The 22,384-nt window shown below is 45.5% G+C and overlaps 1 long non-coding RNA gene across 1 annotated transcript; it reads left to right on the plus strand.

Annotated features, from left to right (window-relative positions):
* The first annotated feature begins 2,173 nt into the window (after positions 1 to 2,173).
* Positions 2,174 to 18,310, plus strand: LOC121460309. The gene is made up of 4 exons (XR_005976044.1): positions 2,174 to 2,377; positions 12,881 to 12,947; positions 16,684 to 16,953; positions 17,985 to 18,310. It is a non-coding gene; the product is annotated as an uncharacterized LOC121460309 (long non-coding RNA).
* The last annotated feature ends 4,074 nt before the right edge of the window (positions 18,311 to 22,384 follow it).

Below are 22,384 nucleotides of genomic sequence, written 5' to 3' on the forward strand. Positions count from 1 at the left end.
CAAATCGACATTTTTTTTTTTTTTGTATTAAGGTGCAGAGATTGAAGACAAGGTCTCCTAAGCAGCTCTGGTTGTCCTGAAACTCATTATGAAGACCCGGTTTTGGTCATCCTCCTGCCTCTGCCTCCCCAGTGCTAGGATTACAGACCTGTGCCACTGAGCCCAAGTAAAAGTCCAATGGTGTTATTTGTAAAGTCAGAACCAAAAAACAAAACAAAAGAAAAAACCAAAAAAACCTCCCTGAGTGCACCTATCTTAATTTTCCACCTGAGTTACTGGAAAATGTGCTGCTGCCGAAGCCCCTGGGACTGGCCATGCTAGGAGAAAGGCAGAATTTTACATATGTTTGCTGGTGGTTTTTTTTCTCCTTAGTGTGCCTAGACTGGATTTACAACCTCTTGGTGCAGCATTTGAAATCTTCTGGCATACAACCCCCTTTACCTTCCTGTGGAATTGAGATCACCGTCTCTAGCCTGTGATACCACCCCCCAAACACAAATACACACACATACACACACACACACACACACACCAGCTTGTCTCACCCTCTCCTTTCGCAGGTGTTATCCTGGTGTTGGGAAACCTTGCTAGTCTGGAAATTATGAGCCACCTGATGTGAGGAAACATTTTGAATATTGTTCTGGAACTGGTTTTAGGTGCCCAGCTTAGGGTAACCTCCAAATCCCCTTTTATAAAGCAGTATGGAAGGATGGGGTGGCAGTGAAGGGCACCTTGAGCAGCTTATTACCAAATGACTCCAAAAGTAGTGAGATCTCCAAGTCTCTAGACTGGTGTCCCCTTCTACTAGCTAACCCTTGTGGCCCTGACAAAGCTCTATTAGCTCAGAAGTTCAGATAGAAAAGCCAGAATTGTGGCCCAAGGGGCTGAATGGGTATTTTGTGAGTCTCTGGGGAAATACAAAGACCTCCCCCCCCCAAAAAAAATAAAATCTTATCAATTGTCCCATCTCTCTCCAGATGCTCCAGATTGACAGGTAACTAACTCTAGTAGGACTGGGCCTTGCAAAGGGAACCTCAAAGGGGCTTGCATCTCTTGTCCAGCAAGGTGCCTGGGCTAGGGAAGGAAACAGCTTTTTTTTCTCCTCCAGTCTGACTTTGGGGCCATTCCCATGGGAAGCAAAAACAGTTTTCGTTGTTTAAAATCTCAAGCAGACATCAGAAGTGTTTCTAACCTCCGGCTACTGCTTAGAGCTGACATCTGGCTATTCCTAACTATTACAACCTAGACCGCCTGTCTGTCCCACAAGAAACTCAGCCCAAGATCTCTGAGACACCTGGTTCATCCCTTTTCCTCCTCCCCAAGTCTGGCCTTCTCTTGCGCTTGTGCTTGTATATTTGTGTGTGTGTGTGTGTGTGTGTGTGTGTGTGTGTGTCTGCCTCTCCCCCTCCCCACTCTCCCAAAATCCCCTTTTAACAAGCCACATTGTTCCGAAGAACACAAGGAAGAGAAATTGAAGGAGGGGGGACCCGCAGGCCGGCAACCAGCAATCAGGCCTTCTCTTTGCCTGGCCAGGACACACACGTCGCGAGCCCGGCCTGAAATGTGTTTCATTATCACATAAAAGGCTCCCGTGGCGAAGGAGCGGAGAGGCAGGGCTGGGGGCTGAGTGGGGGACAATAGAGGCTGAAAGCGCTGCCCTAACCTGCTATGTTTCTTATCGCATGCCCATTGTTCGAGGGTCGTTTTAAACTACTTAGCGCGCCCCCCTCCACTGATCCCTGCCGATAAGATATAGTTCTGTGCGAATACATAAAAAGGTTGTCGGGGAGCTGTGCCCTGGAGGCTTTTCTGCCCTTCTCTGGTGTCTCCCCCCCCCCACACACACACAGTTCCCTCCCCTAGTTTCCAAGTTTAGAAGCTTAGGGATGCCCCCCCCCCCCCCCGCAACTCGACACATTGCAGGGTGCAGCGGCTACCCCCCCCCCATTTTTTCTTCCGGTTGCCCGTCGCCTTCCTTGCTCAGGGTTTAAGCAACCGTGATCTGTGAATAAACAAAGTCAGTAAACAACCGAAAAAACATTCTAGATCCGAATTCCAGGAGGGTAAACTTTCCATGCCACGTCACACTTCAGCAAATTTGCACAGATATTATATTGCCTCCCCCCCCTCCTTTATTATTCCTTTTTTTTTCCAGGATCCCATTGTACTTAACTGAATTTTATAACGCTGATCGATATCTTGGTAAAATATTCATTTTTAAACTAGCGGGCAGTGAAATCTTTGCTTTGTGTGCTAAAGTCAACAGTCGCTCGGTTTGAGCTCAAATAAATGCAGGGATGCCTCAGCTAGGAGCAGTCCGCCGCCTCCCTCCGAGCGCAGGACGCTCCGACGCCCGCCTGCCCGCAGGCCACCACAGGTAGGGAGCGCGCCCACTCGGGGGCCACGCCCGGGCACCCCGCACAGAGTCCGCCCCCCACTCAGGTCCACATGCTTCCCTTCCCCCAGTCAAGCGCGAACTCATGTGCCTCTATGAGGACTGGGGGGTGCACCCAGCAGATGAAGACCCAGGGGGTTGGGAAGTAGCGTTTTCGCGGGGGAGTGGGAGATTCGAGACTGCACCGTGGCTTAGAAGATCAAAAAGTCTAGGAGTTTAAAACTCCCAACTGTTTAGCAGTCTGGGTGGATTCCCGAGGCGATGAGAAACGGGGACTGGTTCCTGCAGCTGTAGGGTTGGAGAGCGGCTAGTTTCCTGAGAGCTGTGTTTGGGAGGCATGAGTACGCCTCGGTCTCAGAATCTAGATTGTTGTACAGCCGGTGTGTGCGTGAAACTAAAAGATCCTGAGAAGAGGAGGCCACAGCGTGCGGGGCGCGTGCGTCTCTGAGTTCTGTTCTCTGCCGCTTCCCGGATCCTGGCAGACCAGGCAGCACCAAACGGGTGCAGGGAGGGGGGACAGCGCCTTTCCTGGAAGTCACTTTAGCTCTTGCCCGCAAGAAGTGGCGCTGGCTTTTCCGGCCACAGAGAGCCCCCTGGGTCAGGAGCTGGGCCCAGCAGAGAAAGTCAAATCAAGCCGCGGGGTCGGTCGTCTATCATCCCAGCTCTACAACAACCTAGTCGCGCTGCCCTAAAGCAGGAGCATGCTCCGGGGTGTAGCACTTGAGCCTGTAGGGGTAGAAGAACAGAACTTTGGAAGACAAACTAGACTCCAGTGCTTCTTTCGGCTGCCTTCGGGAAGGTGCCGACATCTCCTAAACTAGCTTCCACTGTAGCCTGTTGAAAATACAGTATGCTAGACTTTTGAGGGCAGACCAGAAATAGACGATTATCTTGTAGGTGAAGCTTAGGGTTCTATGCCCATCAGCGGGAGGTAGGAGGTGGGAGAAGAAAAAGGAAAGCATCTCTTTGTCAGTCCCGCCATTCTTTCTTAAACCGGCCTTCTCCCAGGATCTTTGCCGTAAACACCTGGGTGCCTGGCATTGAAAGAAATCCACTTCCAGTTAGGTTTCACTGGGACTTTCAACAAAGGATGAGACACACTAGGTGAACAGAACATTCCACCCTAACTGGAAGTCTATTCCAGGTTGCACTGCACTGCCTTCTGCGGACAGTGAATCCAGTAGGCAGAAACAGTCCACCGGACCCTCTAGGTCCATGCTACAAGGGCACCTCCGAAAATGAGCAATCTAGGCACACCCTCCGGGCCTGCCCTTGCATCCCAGGCTGTGGGCCCACTTTATGGACACTGGAGGCCAACTGAAAAGCCTCTGCAGCGTTCTAAGCTGGGGTTCCGCCTGGTGTGCCTGGCTGGGTGTCTTCCCCGAACGAGATGGAAAGCCTGCAGGACACACAGCGAGGCTAATCGTTTTTAAATAATTAATGCCTCCCCATTCCGCTGGTAATGCAGGGCTTCGAATGCGTCAATTACTTGTCATTAGACGAGTGTCGCCCCACGGCCTTCCCTCGAGCCTTTGATGGTGCCGGTCACCTAGCCCTGCCCACTCCACCGCGGAATTAAAAAGTGTCCGGCCTTTGAGAATCGGTGCGGAGTAGCCACGGCCCTCAATTCAGTGAGAGTTTAGAAAGAAAGACCCTCGGTGAAGAGATGTAATCTTTCAAATGGCCAATTTAAACGCCTGATCTTTATCGCCCTTCTCCTCACGGCGTTATACAGAGAAGGCAGTCCGTAGTGCTCTGGGGCCTTTTAATGTGGAAGTGGGGCGCTGTGGGGAGGGGAGAGATAAGGCTTAATAGGGCCTGGGGAAGGCGGTTGCCAAAGGATGTACCTGGAGGTACCTTGAAGCCACTGTAGGTTTTTTATTGTTGTTGTCCCCTACCCCCTCCGCCCCATCGTGGTAGTTTGGGGTGCTTCCTCTCCGGAGGAGCAAGGGCCTCTATAGCAGGGCTTCCCGATCGTGCAAAGCAGGGACCCGGACGGATTATGTTCTCCCTAGGCAAAATACAGTATGTAACAAAGGGAACGCTAAGGATGGTCCCCATTCTTCCAGCTTCTGTGGACCCAGACATGCCCTGCAGAGAGACTGGCTAATATTCACACAAGGATCTCAAGACCTGTCTCACAGAACACACAGACTCCCTTTCCAACCGAAAGGAAGGAGAAGGAAGGAAGGAAGGAAGGAAGGAAGGAAGGAAGGAAGGGAGGAAGGGAGGAAGGGAGGAGGGAGGGAGAGAAGACCATCCAGTAGCCTCAATTCCGGTCAGGATTCTCTTATGATAGCAAAATAACAAGGGTTCAAACTTGAGGTGTCTCTGTTGTGTCAAGACAGTGATGACAGGGCCCTGGCTGCAGCACCATAGCAACCAAGGCCAGCCAGGAGTTCTCAAGTGAAAAAAAAAAATTAAATCCAAAATAAGGGAAAATGCCACCAAAAGTTTGCAACTTTAATTACTCTTCTGACCAGTTTCTTACTGGGTCTAATAGGTTTTTGTTGTTGTTTTGTTTTTGACAATAAATATATATCACAAAATCTCAGGACCTTACCTATCCCCGTCTTGAGCAAAAAAACCTCTGAGTTGTGTCTCTACCTTTCCTGAACTAAGAAAGCACCTATCTCTGCAGTGGCCTTAGACTAGACTGCAGATATTGTATTTTTTTTTAACACTCTTCCACTCCAGGAGAGGTTTTCTTTGTGGGGAGGAGTTGGGGAATGGAGGAGAAGATCAGATGTGGAAGGAGAAAGGTGTCTTTTGTGTCTGGCCCAACTGGGAGCTTCTGCTTGCTTTTTTTAGGACTTATCATGCCTTTCCAAGCAGAAATACCAGACTAGAATGAAAAATAAAATTAATGAGAAATTTTCGATATGGAGGGGCACTTCCATATCAAAGAAAAACAATAAGAAATCGATGTGTTCCTGAGGGAGCTCAGTAGGGCTCCTGCTCCTAGTAGGCCTGAGTTCTTTTTGACAAAACTCCCATACTCTCTGTCACTCCAGGGGTTGCCTCGGAAGCCTAAATCCTGGGGCATCTTCCCCATTCTGCTCACAGCCTTCCTGCCCACTCTCTTATCCCTTTTCTTTTCTTCTTTAAAACAATAATGTGTGTCTCCCTCACTCCCTCCTCCCATTGTATTTGTTGATGACCTAACACGCTCACACCAAAAGCCACACACAGAAAACCAACAACGTGGGATGGGAGGAAAGACCAATTATGGCTGAGGCTAACAAGCGGGGAACACCCAAGTAGAAGCTGGCTGTCTCCTGGGAGACTGATGGAAGCTTCTTTTACAAGCTGTAATTCCCGTCTGGGTCCCTATCTCCAGACTGGAAGTGATGCCTCCTCTCCCCTCCCCCTCAGCTCTGTGCTCTAGGAATCCATTCCAGAACTTCTGCAAATTCTTCGGGAGAGTCTCTCTGAGCAGGTGAAGAGAGCAGAGGTGTTTTCTAAGCTTGTCTTTGGAATGTCATGCTTAATTTTAAGTGGCAGCTATTGTCAACACTGAGACATCGTTGTGACATCTACATGAACACTACCTGGGCTCACCTTAAAAAGCACCGTGTGTATGTGTGCGTGTGCAGGCGCACACACGCGCCTGTGTGTGTATTTTATTTCATTGTTAGATGATGAATCCGATAGCTAGGGGTGCTAAAAGAAACAAAACAAATTAAGTTACATTCATACCTGGTTTTAACTCCATTTTGCTAATTAGCAAATCCCGAAGCATTGTTAGGTGAGGCTGTCAGCAACACTGTATTCTCGACTTAAACATTTTTAGCCTAGAAGTGAAATGTCAGCATCACAAATGTGTAAAGAAGTCTAGGTTTACTTCATGAGCTGGGGCTTTACTGGCTACATGGGAAGTTTGGAATGAACCCTGAAGGTGTTGCTTTTTAAAAGGTCGCTTTGCTTTTGTAATTCTGCTCGCATGTGTTTAAGTGGTTCAGAACCAATTTCCTTCCCCCATATAAAAATTAGTTTCCCCCAGTTTCATTTATTTGAAAAGGATAAGAAAGCCACAAGAATACACAGATGTTTGGGGGTGTATTATTAGATCATAAGCTATATAGACCGAAACAGAGCTATCTATGTGTCTGTGAACTTCTTTGCTTCTTAGGAATTTGATCTACATTTATAAAGCAGACATAACTGTATAATGAGTTCTCTTGGCTGTTGTTTTCTTGCTTAAGGCAAAGCACCAAATTTTTAATTTGAAACCATGAATATTAAGCGTGTGATACTTAAAAATATAGAACGTAATCTTGGAGTGTTTGGAGGGTAGGAGGAGAGGCATGAAGAGGGTGGGGTAGAGAACTGGAAAGAACAGAGAAATAGGTGGCATTTTCTGTGAAGGAATGAGGGGGAAACGTAATCCAGGACAGGACCTGGGCCATAGAGAGATCTGCGAGGTAAGTAGCATCTTTAACCAAGAAATAGTATAGGAGTGAGGAGCGTGCGCCTAGTATGAGACTCTGGATTCCATCTCCGCATGCAGAAAAAAAAAAAAGTGTGTGTGTGTGTGTGTGTGTATACACACACACACTTTATATATATATATATATATATATATATATATATATATATATATTACAGTGCTTCATCTTATATAAAATATACAGTTCTGCTCACGCTGTTTACCTCACCTTTGGCTTGTTCTAAAGTAAGATCGACTTCACCAATGCTCTCTGTTCCTCCCTGCAGTTCTGATCTACTAAGAGAAAGTATAGTTTCCACTCTATGTCTTTCCAATTGAGAAATTTTGCCTTCTTCCCAGAATAGGGAGCCCATTTCTTGGCAGGAATCCCCTGATTTGTCCCGTCATTATAGGCCCTTATTACCCTACAGGGCACCCCAATCTTGCTTATCACAACTCTCTTCAGTCCCACCCCTACTGAGTGGACCTTTCCACTTGCCACCTACCCTGTGATGTGTTGTCATTTCCTGAGGGAAGTCAGTAACGCTCCTGGGGCTTAGAGTTTGGGAATTTCCTCAGCACTGGCCTCTCAGCTCTCCATCTGGGACAGATGATTTGTATTTCACCCCAGTAATCTTTCAACTTTCCAAAGCTTCAGCATGTCACTACGCTTGGACACCCCCAGCTCCCAAGCAGTAGGAAGCCTGTCTTCCCAGAATTCCAGAGTCTCCCGAGGAGAGGAGGTTGTCGAAAGTATTAGGAGAAAATTGGAAGGCACAAGGGAAAATAAATCTTAGAGGCCATGTTGCAGAACAGAAGAGATACCACCCCTTGTCCTAGTAGAGATTCGAACGGGAGTGTCCCAGGTTAAGTTGAGTCGTGTTTCTACGATGGAATTGGCCTGGGATTGTGGTCCTTCAAGGTCAGCCAGATCTGAGCTACATTTCCTTTGCACCTAACTCTGGGACAGTTGGGTAAGGCAGGAAAGGAGGTGACAGCGACTCAGCGGCTAAATAGATGGTTCTTGAATTGTGATTAGAAAGACAAAATGCCAGAGAAAAATGAAAATGCCAGGGGTAGAGACCACCGGCAGCCGTGAGGACTTAGAACAATGCACACTGGCAAATTATTTCAGAACTGCAGCTTCTCAGCCGGCCTTATTCCTTACCAGGAGATCTTGACAGCAGGGTCTAGGAATGTTCAAAGCCAGTCTTGCTTCTGACCTCCTCCTGACCTGCACCTGGTGACTTGCTGACACAGGTGACAACAGAGACAATTGCAGGTACCGCCCACATTGGGTCCCCCCTCCCCCCCACGCTCCTGCCCAGCTGACAAAGAAGCAAGGCCCCTGCCCCCCACAGCACTTATCTTTCTCAGGACTTACAAACAGATGCAGATCTAGTAAACACCTGCTCTCCAGCTCAGACTTCTGGGTGGGGATGCTGACCTGGCACCATGGTCTCTATGTCTTTCATGGAGGAATTGACCCTGCAACGCGGTGTAGGATTGGGGGGAGCTGTTGTCAGCCAGGAACCAGCAGGTAGTATGCCACTGGCTGCTTGTGGGTATGCCTTATGGCGAGGGTTTAATATCTGCTTGGACAAATCCTGGTGACACAGTATGGAACTGGGCAAAGGCCCTTATCCTCCCCCAAATAGTGCTCAGCCTCAGCACCAAGGTCGCCTTATTTTTAGGGCCATGTTGCTGGCTATGTCTGGGATTTTCTGCAGTCTTCGTCTTTTCCACTGTGACATTTCAGAAGACTCTTAGGTGACTGGACTCAAAAGTCGACTCCATGGACAGGGGTGGTCAGCTTTTGGAGATGCGCAAAATTCTAGAATCAAATCTACTTCTCACTCTAAATGGGCTAGCTGAGGTCTTAGATTAAAATGGGTACATGAGATCCATATGAATGGAAACCTTTGAAGATGGTGGAAACAGAGAAGATTCCATTGGGGAACTGATAATGGGATGGACAAGTAGGGAAGGGTACGCAATTTATACTTTGTCCTCTTAGGTTTTAATTAATACCCCTCTTTCACCAGAAGAGTTTGCCAATTAAAGGCCAGTCTCTCTTGATTCCTTTGCTTTAAAAAGGACATTCTGATTCACCCAGGCAAGCAATTACCTCCCCCCCCCGCCGCCACACACACACACACACACACACACACACACAGCCCCACTCCCAAGTCTATTCCTTCCCAAAGCTCTGAGCAAGCTGAGTCCTAGCTGCTCCTAGCACCCAGCATAGAGCCCTGGCTGGGAACTAGACTCAGGTACTCATCTGCAGTCATCAGAATGCCGAAGATTATCTAGGGAGGTCAACCCTGGACCCCAAGCCTATTCCTTCATTGATAGTGGAAAACACTGTTTAGATTTTGTCTTTTCTGGGTGTGCAACTAACAGTAACTACAGGGTTTCTCCCTGGAAGACACTGGATCTAAGTACCCACCCCCAACTCCCAACCTCCAGTCCCTTTCTCTCTTTCTTCCCTCCTTCGTTTTCCTCCTCCTCCCCATCTCTCCTCCTCCCCCATTCTTCCCTCCCTTCTGTCTTATTCTTCCTTCTCACACCTCCTGAAGGGCAACTTGCTTGCATTTCCTTTACTTTATACCATTTTTAGTTAACTCCCTCCCTCTAGCAGCTGGGCACTAAGCCTTCATCTTAAGGTGCTCATCACTCCTAAAGGGCAACCGACCCCAGGCTTCCCAATCTGTAAGGAAAGTGTTCTTTTGAACCTTTTGTTCTGCAAAACCTGGCAAAAATACTCAGGGGGACTTCCCAAGTGACGGGTCCATTCCTCCTCATTCCCTTGCCCCATCCAAGACCCAACAGACTTTAGGGTTAGTCTTTAATAACCTCCTTGCAGAACAAAGTTGGGGCACATGTGCCATATCTACAATCCTCATTGTACCCATACAAGGCAACCTTGGGTCCTCCAATCAGGTATTTGGGGAGTGGGGAACGTCAAATAAAGTGGCAAAGCCATACTCTGAACATTGCATTTTCATGACCTTAACAAGATCCCCATTTGCTCCTCCCTTAGAAATGGAAAAGGGAGAGATGTTTGATGCTCAATATTGCCAGCCACCAGGGGCCCTTTCCTTCCTGCTCTACCTTAAACTCGCCAGAAGGGATTGCTCTGGTGAGGCGGATACATTGTCATCTGTTTGTGTAAAGCAGATGTAATTGTCGGTCAACCAAAGCAATACAAAAATTTAGTACATACTTTGAAGGATTATAACTTAAAATTCAATAATTATGTTTCAGAAAGCTAAATGTGTGAGTTTCTCTCACCTTCGGACAGTTAATCTGGAGTGGTTGGTGGGTGTTTTTGTTTGTTTGTTTGTTTTTGTTAAATTTAGAAGCTTTCTCTTCCAAGGCTGATGTAATAAAATGGAACTCCTGTCATATTTGTCTAGCCTCCGTTCATGGAATAAAAATGTACTTTTCCAATGAGATCACCTCGGCTCTATTCCTGAATTGCTATTATCAGCTAACCACAAGCAAAAGCGCCTTCAAATGTCGTCAGTTTGAAATCAGTTCTTCCCAGCATGCAAAACTCCTAGCGCTTTTAAATCTAAGAAGTCACTAATGGTGCCAGTGAAATAACTAATAAAAAATAAAACAAAAAGCACTTTCAACTTACAGGTTTTCAAAGTTTAAACTAGAAGTAGTTTAACAGTATGGCGTGTTCCACAGCAACGAACAGCAAGCAGGTAAAATTTTTTTTTTTCAGTGAATGATGAGGCTTGAGGTGTAGTTCAGTTGGTAGACTGCTTGACTAAAACGGGCAAGGCCTTGAGTTCAATCCCCAGGGCTGGAATAAAAAAAAAAAAAGCTACATATTGTGTTTAGAAAAATAGAGAATTGCTCTTGATATTAGATAACACTTTTTAATATAAAGATTCCCTAGAGAAACCAAAACATCAAACTTCTTTGCTCTTTTCATTTTAAAAGATAGTTTTCAAAGAGGTTACAAAAAGGCATTTGAAACTTTAATGTTTTGGGCCCATCTATCTGCCTGTTCAATCATTCTCAACTATTTCTTTCTATGATGTTTGGAGCACCTGGTTCATACCCTGAGCAATACAGAGAAGAAAGACTTGGCTCTCTTCACACTGGTGTTTGGTGTGTTGCTGTTCACAGCCGACTGACACACTCTGTTCCCATTGTCACTGGCAGCACTATGTACTTTTGATATGAATAAAACGAATTACTCACTTGTATTTTATAAACTTTCTCTTAATTGTATGTTTGACCAAAAAAGGTCAATGCTAGCTAAACCATTCTTGCAAAGACTCTTAGAAATATTTCTTAATACTTTGCTTTTTAGAGCTAAAATAAAAACTACATTAAGAAATTGCTGGAGGAAGCACGTTTATTTGTTATTTTTAGATTGTTTAGAAAAGTTCGGTACAACATTGAAAATATTTCTGGACAAAACTACAAATGTTCTCTGTGGAAAGGGGATTCGTTCACCTTTTAGTCTCATTAGGAGTGCGAGGTGACTGTCCTGAACTTTCCCCATACTGGTGCCCAGGACCCACATTAAACAACTCACCACCTCCCAAGCCCAGGCAAGGCCACGCTAAGCTTTGAAAAAACAATTTAGGGGAAACTTGCTGATATTTTTTAGCACACAGTAAACTCCCATGACACTGAGACAGAAATTCTGTTTGGTGCAAGCGGCAAAAAACACAATCTATCAGTGTTTACATGTGTATTCAGCCATGAAATTGAATACTATCAGAGTTGGAAAATGCAAATCAAATTAAAAGCAGAGAAAATTGCCTTTGGAATTATAGTACCCGGGAGTTCCAGAGTGTTTGCTTAAATGGAAATATTTTTTTAAAATAACGGAGAGTGTCTAAATTGCCCTCTCACTCGTCGTCTCCCCACTTCTGGACCGATTCTTTAATTTTACCAGAAAATATCGTCCATTCTGGGTACAAACCGTCCATCACTATAACAAATCACACTTTGTTTTTCCAGAACATAGCTTTTCTTAAATATCAAATTGCCCCCGTTAAGCCACGTGTCCCTAAAATCAGGCTTGCTTCAGCATCCCCGATTCATATTCGGAGCTGAGCAGAGCTTGCTGTACTCCTCTGGCACGCTCAGAAGTGCGCGGCGCGTGCAGGCGGCCCCGGCCCTAGAAGCCACACAACTTGCTTGGGCCAGGACTCTGAATCTGTGGATTGGCGAGCCGGGCCGCCGGTGCGGCCCTGGTGGTTTCCAAGTAGCCGACCACTGCAGATCAAACTCCTGAGAGACAGCGGGCCCAGGTGGAATGCTTCTCTTCTGGGCTCTCACAGTCCACTGGGACTCCACAGGGCCAAAAGAAAAGGAAAACGCCCGCTTAGTGTCGGGGAGAACGGGAAAATAAAAGAGCGAGAGAAGCAGGATCGCGGCAGGTGAGAGGTGCAACCTTTGGCCCAGCAATCCAAGTTTTAGAATGTGGAGAACCCACCCTTGTCGGCCTTGATAGCCCATAGCCTTCCGGGCGAGACCAGACCTACTCCACTGTCCCCACAGTGGGCACTTTACTTCTCTTCCACCCCTCCCCCACGTCCTTCGGGCCCCTGGGAAAACCAAACTTAGTCTCTGCTTCAGGTGCCAAGGTCAAGCAGCTTTCAGAAACAGTCTTGGGCCAAGTGTCAGCCAGAACAAGGCAGCCACGTCCACCTGGGTTCTAAGTGAGGGGTGCTGGGGACCCCCGCAGGGGCCACGCTGTGGGTAGAATAAACTTTCATGTTACTTGGTGACCTCTGAAGATTTTAATTTCTCCCATCCGACACTTGCCCACCCCCTCTGGTCCCAAAGATCCTTGACTCTAGCCCGCGATCGCAAAGAGCAATATCACTTTTTCTTCTCTGGGGAGGAAGATAGTTGAGCGGCCTGTGTGTCATTTTTTCCTCCTTCCTGGCTATCCCAGACCTGGTGGTCCGATTGCCAGCCCCAGTTACAGAACGATAACTCCTGTCCAGCCGTGGGCAGCAGCGGAAGCCGGTTTTCACTCAAAACTTGCCGGTCTATTTTTTTTTTATTTTCAGGAATCCCAACGGTGCAGAACTGTGCCACCGCGCCTAGAAGACAGCCTGAGGCTCCTGGGCAGATCCCGTAAGTTCCAGTTGGGGAGATTCCGGAACCCTATGCCAAAGAGTGTTGCGCTGATCGCGTGTGTGTGTTGTTTTCAAAACCAAGCAAAGGAAACAGCAGCCAATTAAAATGAAATATTTTCAGTTCCCTCCTACGTTGTCAGTGATTTGCCCCCGGGGATCCACAATTTTTCCCAAGCCTGTTAACGGGTGACAATGAATGAGTGCCTCCTGTAATTTAATTTTCCTGTCACACTAAATAGAGCTACATTGTAAACCTTAGATCTACTCTTACTGATAGCATCGCCTTGTTTTGTCATTTACACCATAAAGACCCCCAAAAGGGACACTGTATTGTGACCGCCACTCTTGAATTATTCAAGAACTTAATGACATTTTCCATTTTAAAAAGCGAACTAATTGCCATTGATGCGAAGCATGTGACCTTCTCGGGTGCCCAGTATGAGAATGTTACCATCTGTACATCCACACATAGCCACAGAACAGCAAAAATAGGGGGAAAGGTAAACAAGCTGGATTAAAAATGAACACTGAAAATCACCCTTATTATTTAATTCCATCCAAGCCAGAACATAGAGTTCCAAAACTCTCTTCACTTGACCAAAAATCTATGTCCAACATGTCATCAGTAAGGCCCACTTTGGGAGACCTGCGGTGACTTTTTAGTTAGGATAAATGTAGCTGTAGCTGTGATTCTGAAATCAAGTATCCTTTCTTAGATGTGAAATTACTTTTTGTCCTGATTGAGCGGTCTGCCCTCACCCATTGCTGACTTCTTCATTTAATTATTTATTTATTGGAAAGGAAAAGGAACTCAAATTATGAAGACAGTTCACCTCAGTATTTACTGTTTGAATCTATCATGAGTCCTCTGCAAAACCAGGCTTGCAATTCTTCATTTGTATGGCTTCTTAAATTATTGAAATGGGTGTTTATCCCTTTTGTAAAGTAGAGAAGACAGATAGTGTGTTTCCCACAGTGTTCATGCCTTTTCCCTGTTTCCCAGGAAAGCAGAGAGCATATATGTGCTTCCATCAACATCCTGTAACTTCATAAATACACATACATCGACAGAGGTCCTTGTGTTCCTGAGCTGATTGACAGCCGCTAAGAACCATTTGAAAGGTGTGAAGGAGCGTTAATAAGTTCAGGAGCAAAACAGTTCCCTGTGCTGGGCTCCAGAAAATACCCTGAAATTTTAAGTCATGGTTGAGATGAGGCATGGAGATTTCTGCAGAAAACCACAGTGCCTTTCGAATCTACAGCCTCAAACATGCATCCAGCTTAGCAGAGAGTTGAATATCCTGTGCTGGGCTGTGAATCACCACCTCCTCCCATCCCCCCGCCCTCTCTCAGAGTTTCTGGAAAGAGGACCAAGATATGTGTGAACGTCATCAGTATAGCCATGTCTCTGACGCAGCTGTTCTGGGGCAGTGTGGGGGCAGTGTGGCTGATCAGCTGGGGGAAGTACAGTAAATGCTTTGTTAAAGAGCGTTGCTTAGAACAGAACAACTGTTTTCATTTTTCCTTAAAAGAAACACGTTCTCTCCTTGGCGACATGTGCTCTTGTGTTCAGTAACAAGAGAGAAGAAATTCATTAAAGATACGCAGGTTCTGGGTTATTTGTTTATTTACTTTGAAGGGCTGAGGCTAAAAACTAGGCCTCCTATATCTAAGCACATGCTGTATTACCCAGCCACTCTCCTAGCCCACATAGCTGTGACTATTAAATAATAAAGACATTGAAGAATGTAATATAATGTGATAAAAGCAGCCCTTCATGGATCATGTGTTAAAAATCATTTTAGAAATTATGTATTTATGTATTTCTGTGCTTTTTTTTCCTTCATGAACAGCTTGTAGACTGTAAGAACAGATTGAATTATCAAGTGTCTCATGTCTGAGCTCTATTGTATTCTACAGTGAGATTACTCAGGAATTCGGTATGCTATCAAAATAAGAATTCATTTACCTTTCTATTCTTTGGACGCAGGATTACTTGAAGGCCACATCAGTACTGTGGAAAGATCTAGGCATCTTCTGGATACAGGGTTTCTCTCTTCTGGCTCCATTTCTAGAACTTACTGTCCTGAAGAAGTGTTGGTGTTGGCATTTCCTAGAGCCTGGTGTGGCGATTTCATTCTTATCTAGTCCCTGGTTCTAGGGGGTGCGGGAGAACTTCTGACAGAGGACCGTGCTTAACTCAGTTGCACTTAATCTCGGCCTTCTGCCTCCCAGTGAAAACCATCTCTGGAAAAGCATCCCCATTTGACTTCTATGGAAGAGCCACAAGATAGACAGAAGCCTCCAGCTCTGCATCTGTGAAATGGATTTTTCATTCTTTTGATCTCTTATTTCTCCATCAAACTCATTGTGAAGGGATTCGCTGAGACTTTTCTGTTAGGCGAGCCATGTTTCAGCACTCTTGCTTGTGTTTGGAATTGCTGCAAAGTTGAGTGTGCATGTTCTGTGTTTGGGTTCTTTTTTTTTTTTTTTTAATACCATGCACACTTGGGAAAGGATGAATAAGGCCATTATTTTGGACAAAAAAATAGTTTCGCTTAAACCTAGGCAGACACACCATCAGACTATTTCCCAGGTTCTAAAAGGGTCCAAAAATTACACCATACAATCAGCTGGCTATCTTGTCTCTGTCGCTTTAATTCCAGCAAAGAGTTACATACAAGCTCTCAGCATGGCTACTTAGGTTCTCTTTTCTGTACTGAGCTCTGTAAGCCTCAGAACTACTAACACGTGGTTTCTTAAAATTCCAGAACTGACAAAGTCATCAGCCACTCTCTGCCCTTCCATATTTAATTGAATGTCTGCACTTAGACATATTTACTGGACTTCTGAGTGTCTATGTTTCCTTCCCTGGAAAATAGCATCAAGATAGATTTGCTGTGGTTACCAACAATACCTTTAAAGGAAATGCAGTTCTTCCTGTTTTGAAAATACTTGTTTCATAAGCATGGATTCTGTTGCAACTCCGGGTCAGGATTCTGATCAGACATGGAGCATTGTTTCAGCCAAAGATAGTTATTATATTACTTAGCAGTTACAGCGTCCAGCTTGAGCAAATTGCACTGTGGAAATAGGAATCCCTGTTCGTTCTAGTACATTTTTTAAAATAGAGACCAGGGGGATATAAAACCCCTCTTTGATTTTCTATAGACTAAGTGAAAGTCATGTGTTTGTTTTTTGCTTGTTCTTTTTGGTGCCATTTTAAGTAGCTAATTAAAGCATTGATAAAAATCTATCTGGGTGAATTAGAGTAGGAGGGATCATTTCTGTAGTGAGGATACAGGGAGCCTCACACAAGCCATCAGAAGGATTCTCCCTTTTTCCTTTTTCATACAATTCTACCAGGAACAGGGGTACTTTTCTTTGTTGTTTGTTTGCTTGGTTTGGTTTTTCTGGGTAGCCCCGACTGCCCTGGAACTCACTCTGTAAATGGTAGCAAGATTGGCTTTGAACTCAGAGATCCTTATGTCTCTGCCTCCCAAGTGCTGGAATCAAAAGTCTCTCTCTCTCTCTCTCTCTCTCTCTCTCTCTCTCTCTCTCCCTCTCTCTCCCTCCCTCCCTCTCTCTCTCTCTCTCTCTCTCTCTCTCTCTCTCTCTCTCTCTCTCGCCTCTAGTTTGTGATCCTCCCCCCTCAGCTGCTAGAGTGCTGGAGTTACTGTTGTCCGCTCTCACCCCAGGCCCTTCTCAGCTGGCTGCGCTCTTGTTTTCTCTAGATTTGCTCATTCACAGCTACTGGAACAAAAAGATGAGCCAGAGGAAGGACACTGGCAGGACTGTTTGCCTAAGAGCACCATGGGACTTAGGAAGAACAGAAGCTTCTCCCCACGCTGAACTTTGACCCTCACAAGAATGTCCCCAAAAGGCCATCATGACACTACAGTCAGATAACCCTGCATACTCTCCCAGGTGTTTACTACATCTAACCAGAGGAATGAGACAAAATGAGGGTGGCTCAGAGCCAAGTGGTGGTGGGCCTGCCCCAGGTGGGTGCCTTGCTGAACGCAAATGCAGACACAAGGGAGTGTCGGCCATGAGAATTGTCAGTGGAAAGATCTTAAAACAGAAAGTGTCCATTTGACCTCCTTGCAGAACTGAAGTTATCCAAGTTATTTAATCTCCCCCAGAGTTGCCAAATCTTATGAGAAATAAACAATGAGGTGTGTGTGTGTGTGTGAGAGAGAGAGAGAGAGAGAGAGAGAGAGAGAGGAGAAAGAGAGAGAGAGAGAGAGAGAGAGAGAGAGAGAGACTCATTGTTAGAAATCTTTAACATCAGACCCAAGGTCTGACCCGAGATAGGAGTCCTCTTCTATGCCCAGGAAGTGTCTACCAACTCAAGAGTGATTCTGTGATGGGAGGTGCCTGCTTACCCACACCAGGGGAACCTTTCTCTGTTGGTTTGACCAATGTTGTAAGTTAATTTATACTTCTCAGAAAGGTGAATAGGGACAAGCATAGAAAAAGCTCCTGGAGGACTCTCTTGGGAGGGTAGGGCAGGCTGGCCATTTTTGGAGCTTTTGCTCCTCAACCCAGGAGGATTTACAAAAAAAAAAAAATAACAAACAAACAAACAAAAAACCCAACCCCACTCAGCATCTATCAACATCTATTGAGTATTCGGGGAACAAGGTGATGCTTTTCTGCCTTGCCAGTGTGGAGATATTTTTACTGTTCCTCATTCCCAGGTGAAGAACATACAAAATGAAACCCAACCTGCTTAAAATAAAACACACCAACCCCAGCATGCAGCCTGCCACCTCCCCTTCCTTTACAAGCTGGGGCGCTTGCTGAGTGAAGGTTTATATGTGTGAATTTTCAGGGTGCTTTGTTCCTGTGGAGAGGATTCCAGAGGCCCTTAAAGTCCTCAGTCTTAACAGGGGAAGTCTTTCCTCCAACCCCTGCCCGCCTTGGGGAGGTTTGGTTGGAAGAAAACTGACCCTGAGTGCACTCTGGGCAAACTAGGGTGAAAGACCTGATATGGTCTGCAGGGTACTTATTAACCATCGTTCATTTGCAGGATCGATACTTCTGGCAAAGGAGTCAACACTGAAGATATACCACGTTGTCTGGCTCTTTCCTTGACACAACAATTTATTTAATAAATGCATCTCCTGCAGAAGAAGGCATCAGGCACTGTGTCTTTTATCTGCAGGATATGCAAAGCGCATTTATTCAGCTTTTATCTCTGGAATTGTATGCTGATCCCATACATATAGATTGATTTTGTTCAGGTAGATAATGAAAAGTCAAGTGGAAAATTACACAATGGCACTCACGATCCTGGTCTTATATCGGTATATAAATTGGTTTATTATTTCATTCTATTAAAGGGGCTGCCCCCCTCCCAGGAAAACTTGAAAACGCACTGTATTGTCTGACTGTCTGGATTTTCTTGGGAGAAGAAGGTTGAAAGGAGAGAGAAGGCTCAATGATTTTCATTCCCCCCCCCCCCGTTCTTTTGGTTAATTGTGCAAGATAAGTAAGCAGCACCCAAGGGTGTCCTGGGAACTGTCTGCTTCCCGCAGCCCACTTCAGAGTCAAGCTGGGACTTCTGTGATTTAGATTATTAGGAATGAGAACAAATCTGCCCTTCACTAGCATCCTGTTACAGAGGTGTCTATTTTTGCCAAAGACAATTTATAATTTTGTCCTGGTGACTGAAAGTGGCAACTCCCTTTGGAGTGTGGGGAGGCCAGGGGTGAGAGGGTGGTAGCAGGGAGAGGCGTCCACCCAGGGACAGCTCTGAGCTGGAATCCTGGAGGAAACGTTATCAATAAACATCTTCTGGACATTTGGCAGCCCGTGGAGCTTGCTCCAGCTTAAAGCAATTAATTCAGGACACCGACATCAACTCTCCAGGTCTTTGACAGCTTGGAGCCGAAATAAAAATGCTAGTTCTCCGGGGAAGAGGGGAGGAGGGCCCGCTCTTTGCTGGACTGTTTGCTTATGGGCCCAGCGAGCAACCTTCCCTGCAGAATGAAATGCAAGGTCGCACACAACCAACCGGCAGAGAATAGAAGATGGGAACGAACAGTTTGAACTATTTGCTCAGCAGAAGGGCACCACAATGCTGGGGTAGTGGCTTTCCCATGCATCGACTGTCCCTTCTTTGGGATCTTTTGTTGTTCCTGTCTCCTTTGGCCAGATAAGAACACAGCTGCAGCCTTGCAGCTAAGTAAGGCTTCACTTATCCCCTTAAATCTCGGGGTGTCTTTACTGTACCAGGCATAGACCAGCTTTTTTCTTTTTTGACCAGAGGACTGGGAGGGAGGGAATGAAGAATTGAGGGGGAGGGGACAGAGAGAGGACTTTCACATTGCCCATGTCTGGTTTATGCCTTTCTTTCTCTCCTTTTTAAACCCAAGCTGGGATAAGATGCAATCTTTGTGGGCCAGTTTTATTGAACGGTCAGTGTTTTGTGCCAAAAAAGGCTGCCTTCTAGGGGAGGGTTGTTTGTGTATGCTGTGTAGTGAAGACTAGTTTTGAAGCTGCTTTACGGCAATTTCAGATTCCTTCAGCAGCTAAAAAGAGGGCAGAATTCGAAGGAGTCGATTTTAAAAATTGGACAATTACAATTCTCTGTTTCTGAAAATCATTTCGGGCTCTTCTTCCTACAGTTCATTTGTTCCAAACTGTATAATGCTAGTTATGTCTTATTAAGAACAGGATGACCTGGAGATGGGGGGAAAACGTGCATTTGTATTTGCTGTAAATTGCACTTAAGTATCAGAACCATGCTCTCCCACACTCATCCTCACAGGCCTGGAGAGATGGCTCAGTGGTTAAGAGCACTCGCTGCTTTTCCAGAGAAACTTGGGTTCAATTCCCATCACCCACATGGCAGCTCATAACTCTCTGTAACTTCAGTCCCAGAGGCTCTGGCACCCTCATACAGACATACATACATGCAAGCAAAACACCAAGACACATAAGATAAGAATAAATAAATCACTAAATAACATTTTGTTTTGTTTCTTTTTATTTTGTTTTGTTTTGTTTTGTTTTGTTTTTCGAGACAGGGTTTCTCTGCCGCTTTGGAGCCTGTCCTGGAACTAGCTCTTGTAGACCAGGCTGGACTCAAACTCATAGAGATACACCTGCCTTTACCTCCCGGGTATTAAAGGCGTGCGCCACCACCGCCCGGCCTACATAACAATTTTGAAAAAATTACAGCTCGTGTCTTAATCATCACAAAAGAAAGCGGGCATGAGCCTAAGCTCTACTTTACATTCAAGCTGATTTTTCTGGAGTTAATTCAAAGTCAAAACCTGAGGTTTTGCACTGCTGCATGGTATGTTCCGACTTGGTGGGTTTTGCCACAAGTTGGCTTTAGAAGTGAGGTTCCTCTGATGTTTATTTCTATTAAAATAAGGTTGATTTAGCATAAATGATTTTATAAGGTGAAAAGGCAAAAAAAATTTAACACCAAAGAAAATGGTTTGCTACGACCGCATTGAAATTCACTGCTAAAGCCCACCTGACGCACGTTTCGGTGCTTTACAGGCTTGAATGACTGTGTCTGTTTTTCCCACTGACAAAACTGGTGGGGAAAAGCCTCTTCCGTCTATTTTTCCTGCTGGGTGGTCAGAGGGAAAGGCCAGGAAGCCAAAGGCCTCCCATTGAGACCCTCTTCTGTAAGAGGCGACCTCACATGGTGCTTCTGGGGCACCTGTTCATCTCTACTCACTGTGGGTGTGAGCTGTGAGCAGGCAGCCAGAGGCCACGTGTCACCTCCCCTTACTGCTGCGGTGCTCTCCTGCAGGGAAACTGCCACCTACAACGCCGCCGTCACCTTGCAGAGCCTCTAACACGTTCACAAGCTGTTATTCAGCAAAGCTGGAAAATGATTTTGATGCCAGTGAGTGTTACATTTTATGGTGTGTGTGTTTCAGGGAGAAAGGGATGCCTAGACATTTGCGAATGCTTGATGACACCATGAAAAGTCCAAAATAAAGGATTCTATCAAATGTCATCTTTTGCTATGATTTTCTACACACATATGAATGTGTAAATAACCTTAAAAAATAAGTACTGACACATTCAAGTCCTGTTCCAATTCTTTCATTTTTCTTCTGTAAGCAGACATTAAAAATTTTTGTATTCAGTGCCCACCTCCATTATATCCTATAATAAAGGTACATTTTTTTTTCCAATTACATTTGCAGGCTACATGTGTTCTATCTCTCCATGAACTGAGGCTGTAACTGCGAATATTACCAGCCTAGATAAGTGTATTCGTTTTTCTTTCTCTAACTCTGGCCCCACACTGTGGTCCGTCCCCCCCCACCAGCGTGGTTTCTTAACATATCTAAAAATCATGGTGAATCACGTTGGATAATTCATCTAAAAAGATTTTCTTTCTCCGGAGCCTGTGGCTTTCCACACAGGAATGCCGGGTTTTTATTTCTAATTTCTGGGTGGATACAAAGCTGCCTGTGTTGGGAGGCCCCTGAGGGAGGAGCATCGCCAAGGGCGAGGGCAAACTCACAAATAATGAATTGAGTTTAAAGACTGTGGTCAAATGCAAGGAACAAGTGATACTGATCGTATATGTAAGGGGCCTGGACATCACACCAGCTGCCATGGGGTTTGATTAATGAGGCATTAAGGAGATCGAGTGACACTTACAGCTAGTTACTTATGGTGCTAATTTCAAAACACTTTGTGATAGACAAAGAGACTCTGCTCATAATGCAGAGTAATTTGTGGTGTGTCCCCGGCAAATGCATTTAGTGAAGCAAATATAGTTATGCAGAATTTAAATTAAGGTTGACACTAATGTAAACAGAGCCCAAGAACCACTGTCCAATAATTTGATGAGGACACAGGTTTTAATCAAGCCTCTTCCACTAAAATAGCAATTTAAATCCCCATCGTTTAAACTGGATAAAATGCTTAAGCTGGGAAAGCTGGGGATTGCGGTGGGGAGGGCAATAAAATTTACTGGGGAAAAAAAATTTTTAAACAGAAACACAATATCTCTTGGGGAAAGTGTGACCCCACACAGACCCAGCCTAAGGAGATGCACATCATTTTAAATTGCAGGTTGATGTCAAGGCCAGAATCTATATGGTTTGATCACATTTTAGCTTGGAGTGTTTCCTCTGTTGTGAAGTTAAAATTTGATTATAGTCTAGTAGAATTGATCTCTGAATAAAAACGCTCCTGAAATTAAGAAGAAAAAGTCGAGACTCAGAGGTTCCAAAGCATTTGCTTATTCGGAGAATGTGTTTCCCATCCCATTCTTATTTGAAATGAAAAATCCCCCGTTGACTGGGAGGTGGGGGAAGGGCAGACTTACCCAGCCCAGGCTGCCTTCCTGAGAGGTTGACTTTTCCGGGGTACCCTCACTCACACAAGGCTTTGTCTGGAGTTGCCAATTTATCTTGGAGTCACTGGGGGAGGGTGGGGGGGTCA

Source organism: Microtus oregoni, unplaced genomic scaffold (genome assembly GCF_018167655.1).
Source record: "Microtus oregoni isolate MIOR12 unplaced genomic scaffold, Mior012 000020F_ref0000438, whole genome shotgun sequence".
Lineage (NCBI taxonomy): Eukaryota > Metazoa > Chordata > Mammalia > Rodentia > Cricetidae > Microtus > Microtus oregoni.